Here is a 6,216-nt window from a genome sequence, read left to right on the forward strand (position 1 = left end):
AGCTGTTATATTTATATGTGCTTTATCAGATATATAAAGACTTTATCAGATATGTAATTTATAATTATGTCTTCAAATGTGTGGGCTTCTTGTATAAGTTTTTCATATATTAGTATAAAATTAGTTACAATATCTGTAAATCCAGTATTGATTTCCTTTCTTCCTTGCCTGATACTCATAATTTGTATTTCCTTTTTTTCTGGCCATTCTTAGAAATACTAATGTCAATCAAGTTAATAATGGAGATCAGACCATCATAATTTTTAAAGTTCAGTCATCCAATACAGCCATCATTAGTCACACCTATGAGATTGTGCATGGACAGGGCTGAGACAACTTAAAATATACCATCTTGCCAATTCTTTCTGACGCTTTGTTTTGTTGGTTTTTTTTTTTTCTTCAAGACAAGGTTTCTCTGTGTAGCCCTGACTGTTCTTGAACTTGCTTTGTAGACTGGCCTCAAACCCACAGATCTGCCTGCTTCTGACTCTTGGTGGAATTAAGGCGGGTCCCACCGCTGACCAGCCCATCTTGACAATTTAATGAGTAACATTCTGTTAGCCATGGTTACCATGCTGGACATTAGAGTTTAGAACTTACATTTGTGGCTAAATGTTTGTACTCTGTGGCCATCATCTTCCCACTTCCCCAACTTCTGAAACTGAGGCAACTACTTCCTGTGTGTATAACTTTGACTCTTTTCATTTCAGACCTAAATGAGGCTGTACAATAGTTGTCTTCTTGAACTGTATTTCACATGCCATTTCCTCCATTTTCACCTACATATGAGATTCCCTTGGATTGCTGAATAATAGTTCACATGTATACACATACCACATTTTGTTTATCAATCCTGGAAGTGATTCTTAACTATGACATGGAAACCATAGCAACAAAAAAAGAAGTGGAGCAACACCAGACCAAACTTCTCCTGTGCGGTGATCTCTCAAGCAACGGCAAGAGCTTTGTCCTCACAAGGTAGGCTCGGTCATCTCTCGAGCAAAGGCGAGACCTTTGTCCTCAGAAGGTAGGCTCGGTCATCTCTCGAGCAAAGGCGAGAGCTTTGTCCTCACAAGGTAGGCTCGGTCATCTCTCGAGCAAAGGAGAGACCTTTGTCCTCACAAGGTAGGCTCGGTCATCTCTCAAGCAAAGGAGAGAGCTTTGTCCTCACAAGGTAGGCTCGGTCATCTCTCGAGCAAAGGCGAGAGCTTTGTCCTCACAAGGTAGGCTCAGTGATTATGGATTTGCCTTTCCTTCTCCTGTGTTCTTGCCAATCTATGGATGAAGAATGTCATATTCATCATTGTTATGCTCAATGGCATGCTGCTGCTGCTTATGAAACCCACCTAATGGCAAAGTGAAGGCAGTGTGTCAGCAGGCTCATAGCATAGAGTCCAACATTCTCAGGTTTTTCCCCATCACTCTGGAGCTACTGGCTCACAGCTCTGTTGGGTGCCTTTGAATATTTAGTATAGGGTATCAAAGAAATGTGTTTCACATAAGAGGAGAGACCACCATCCAAAGATAAAGCGGGTGTTGTGCATCCTCTGCTGGCATAAGTGTGACATGATCCTGGGCTTTTGATTCTCTGAGGAATGTGTGTACTGTGCTAACCAAAGGGTAATTTTGCTATTGCATCTATCTGGAGATTAAGCATAGTTGGATCGTTTAAGACATCAACTTTAGTTAAAAGATATAAATGACAAGTTTCCAAATGGAAATGGTGTTGGATTGTGCCGTTATTGACTTAACTGAATATGGAATATGGGAAGTGGAGCCTGCACAGAATTAGAAGTTAGACCTGGTGCAGGTAGCATGAATTTGAGAAATCAGTCCCACAGTGAAGCCGGCTAGTACTTCATGCTTCCCTTTACCTCGATCTTGTCTTCTAAACCACTGGCCCCTTGCACCTCCATCAGTCCCAGGACCAACACTTCCACCTCACCTCCCAGTGGGCATGTCCATGAAGTTCTGTTTGCTCTCCTCCTGCAATGAATACATGTACATGACAGTTCTCAGCCCCAAAACTTTCAAAGCACTGACTGGTTCCTGGTGTTGACATTCCCTAGCAAATCTTCATACCCTTAGCATTTTTCATATTTACATAAGTCTAACTCCTAAATAAGCACAGTTTGACTTCACTGGTGACTGACAGGGCTCTACCTGATGTTTACAATCACAAAGGCCTAATTCCCTGTATTCCCTAATTCTCAGAATAAATGTTGTGTGGAAAACAACAGGTATTTTTGTAGCTTCATGTTCACCATTCTAAATTTGTGACTTTGCTGTTTTAGTGTTTAAAAACATGCTAAGACTCAAATTTATAAGTTAGCATTTACTTCTACGCCCATAAGATGACAGAGATGGTCCTGCAGTAAAAAGTGCATCCTACTCTTGGGGAATACCAGAATTTAGTTCCCAGCACCCATAATAGGCAGCTCACAGCTGCCTGAAATTCCAGCTCCAGGAGATCTAATGTTGTCTTGTGGCTGCTGCAGGCACCATACTCATGGGCACTTCTACCCTCGCCGCCATTCAGGGACACGCAATATACATAAAAACAAAAATAACTCTTTAATAAAAAAAATAAAATAGAAGACGGTGACCTCTCAGTCCTCAGTCACCTCTTGGAAAAGAATATATTCTGGCTCCTTAAGTCACTGAACAATTTATCTAGAATATCATATGAGGTCTACATGAAAGGACTATTTTATTTGCTCTTTAGTTAAATTCTGTAATGGAGACCTAGGTGGTTCATTTAGTTTAAATGTTATATATTTATCAACTCAAAGTATGTGTTTCTTCTGAAGGTTCCTGTCTTGAAGAGTTGAAAAGTCATTCTGGGTGCAAGTATAAATTCTATGAGTATAAATTCACTGTGATGCATCACCCGAGGAAGGAGGCAATGAGGCTTGGCTTGGTGCAACTTACACTGGACAGATACAAGCACTGACATTCTAGAACTTCTCCAAACTAGCGCACATTACGTGAACATTTCTTACAACCTGGAATAAATCCTTGTTTGCTGTCAGATGCCTGTGTAGTTTTATCTCATTTACTTTAAAATGATACCTTAGCTTTAAAATTATAAATACTGATTGCTAGGAACCTTGATACAAAATTTGTTTAAAACGCCTTTAACATGAGCAATAGAAGTTGTTGCATCTCCATAAATCACAACACTAAGTCCCCTTCTCAAGATTTATTGCAACTCTGTGACTTTGAGGTTCTAAGGTAAGAAATAAACACGGTTGTTTCCAACTCTTTTCCAATAAAGAAACTGAAGAAAGCAGCAACCTAGAGGTGTATGTGGAAAGTCCCTCACCTTCTCAGTTCAGAGATAATTAAATTACATTTTTTTATATTGAAAAAAATCCTCACATAAACCTCAGAGTGACCTGAGATAAAGCTGTCACCACTGCCATCACCCCAGAATAGACACATGACAGCTCAAATGTAAATGGGCGAGGCTGTGTCATGGACAAAGGCATGAGACCAGAGAAGCGAGAGCAGACATAACCCATGGGTTTATTTCTAAGATACAGAGGAGGTGACAATCAGCATGTCGTTCCGGACAGTTAAAGACAGTTAAAGAAAGGGATCTCATCCCAAGTATTTCAAAGAAAATAGAGGAGAAATGAAAAGAATTATAGATGCCAATGGTTTATAATTTTAATCTTTGAATAAAGTTTGTTTTCCTTATAGATACCTGAAGAATGGGTAAGACAGGGGCAACAGTAAGCAATTTAAGACACCCTGGACTGATCTGGATGTGTCAGGACCAAAAGGAATTCTTCAAATCGTGGGTTCAGCTTCCTTGTTTGTACTTATGTTCAAGTCTCAAAAGGGAGTTCAGAATGTGAAACCCCTTGGATAACAGATTCTTGTTCTGGACTTCAGTGGGACTTTTCTTTACTCTGTGTTTATTTGCAACTTGCCATAACTTACTGAACCGAAGCCAAAAGAAGGCAAACGGTTTGGCCAGTGACCCTTCCCAGGATCTCTGCCTTTGTCTGGAACAGTTTTTTAAGGAGGTTAAAAGGCCCTCATCCTCAAGGAGTGAAATCTGCCCAGGGCTTCTCTCCTAATCTTGGTTTTAGATCAAAGCAAATGTTTTCGCACTCTTGACATAGAAGGCGCCCAGCAACAAATGCTGAGTGATCAAAGGGTAGCCACAAAATTTGAGATTCAGCCTCAAAGATATTCATCAAAATCACAAAGACAGCTGTTTTACTATTGCATGCCTGGAGGAGTTGTGGGATTAATTACACCATGAAGAACTTGAAAGATGCACAGGTAGTAAATTCTATAACACTGCCATTCAGTGTGCACAGAAGAGAGACCGTGGAAAATGGCAGTGGACATAAGGACTTAATATAAATTTGTTTTCTCTGGATGTTCTTTCATTACTGGATCAAGTCAATACATATTCTGGCTTGCAGTTACTAATGTGTAATTCCATCTCAAATGATATGTGTTGTTCAGTATACTGCCTTTCAGATGATGGATGAATGAAAATATAGATGATAAAGAAGCAATAGATAATTTTTGAAGTGAGAAATATATTACTCACACATCCATTTATCTAGCATACTTCCTTTTTAAGAATTTCATATAGGAGAGCACCATATCTTCATCACTCTGACCCTCACATCCTCAGCTCCTTCCATATCCTCCTCCCAAATTCATGATCTCATCTTAATCTTTAATTATTGTTACACATATATGCATATACACACATATATAGCAACAATATGTTACTGTTACACATATAAATGACACAAATGTATATAATCTACTAAGTTTATTGACTCATTGTTTCCTAACGAAGGACAACGTACCTACACCTTGTTTTGATGTATCTTGACTGTTGTACCACCTGACTCTTTCAAACCCTTCTATATTGACTATATAAACCTGACTCCATATTTGAAAAATACACTCAGACCTTACACCACTCGTGTCTAGTCTGTTTGTCAAAGCCGAATCCCGTGCACACCTGGCCAGAACCCATCGTCCCGTGGAACAAGGGACCCCGTAAGAAACCCCAGTCCATGACAAGTGTTGCTCTTTCTTACATGTGTTCGGAGCTGACCACTTGATATTGAACAACCTATACAAGAGCTGGTCCTTGAAAAAAAAAGCTGATTATTTCTCTCCCAGCAGCCACTGACTGACTAAAGCTATTCATATAGGGGTGGGATCATGTAGAATTTCCCTTGTCCATGATGAAATGTCCTGGCACACTTTAACCATGCATACATTTAGCACTGGGCACTGAATGTGGTGCTGGGGATAGAAGTGTGAAGTAGAAAGAGATGGTTTCTACTTCATGGAGCTCATGCTCTAGCATGTAATATATGCCAAAGTAAGAGGTACCATAGGTTAAGAGTCAAATGAAACTTGAATTATGATGTGTGGAAAATCACTGACTGAAATACAAGCACCAAACACTGAAGTGGAGATCAGATTTAATAGCTAGTCATGGATCAAAGACACATCCAAGCCAAAAGTGAGGGAAAATAGCAATAAGGCAGGAAAAAGTGGGACTTGAATACCTTTGCAGATGAGTTCATACAGGAGCTTGTCCTGGAGAGATAAGGGATGCTTTCACATTTGTCTCATGTTAGGTTTATTCATCCCCAAGGCGAAGCGTCTCTGCCAGCTTCTTGTCTCTGTTTCAGGTCAACTCTGTGGTCTAAGCAGGAGAGCCGTGGAGATGAAGAAGAAGGGAGGGAGGGAGGGAGGGAGGGAGAGAGGAAGAGAGGGAAGGAGGGAGGGAGGGGGAAGGAAAGGAGGGAGAGAGGGAAGGAGGAAGAGAAGGAAGAAGGAAATAAGAAAGGAAGAAAGGAAGGAAATAAGGAAAGAAGAGAGGAGGAGGGAGAGAGGGAGGGAGGGAAGGAGGGAGGGAAGAAGGAAAGAAGGAAGGAAGAAAGGAATGAAATAAGGAAATAAGAAAGGAAGGAAGGGAAAGAAGAAGGGGGAGAGAGAGAGAGAGAGAGAAAATGTGGCAACCAGAGTGGGCACTGGTTCCATGTGAGCTTCATGTATAGAAATTTTCAGATTTTTGCTTCTGTCTCAATAAAAACAGATTTTTAAAAAAAAAAAATTATATCTCTCCTTTTTATTTGTCTTTATTTGCCAAATAGATAAAGACATAAAAAGGGCCAAATGGATCAATTTTAATTCCTTTCTGCCAGAAAAGGTAAATACAAT

At 40.1% G+C, this 6,216-nt stretch overlaps 1 long non-coding RNA gene across 1 annotated transcript; it reads left to right on the forward strand.

The window, feature by feature from the left end:
- Positions 1–601: 601 nt before the first annotated feature.
- LOC116094402 lies at positions 602–3,033 on the forward strand. The gene is made up of 2 exons (XR_004120087.1): positions 602–978; positions 2,811–3,033. It is a non-coding gene; the product is annotated as an uncharacterized LOC116094402 (long non-coding RNA).
- The last annotated feature ends 3,183 nt before the right edge of the window (positions 3,034–6,216 follow it).

The sequence above is a fragment of the Mastomys coucha genome, unplaced genomic scaffold (genome assembly GCF_008632895.1).
Source record: "Mastomys coucha isolate ucsf_1 unplaced genomic scaffold, UCSF_Mcou_1 pScaffold16, whole genome shotgun sequence".
Classification (NCBI taxonomy): Eukaryota; Metazoa; Chordata; class Mammalia; order Rodentia; family Muridae; genus Mastomys; species Mastomys coucha.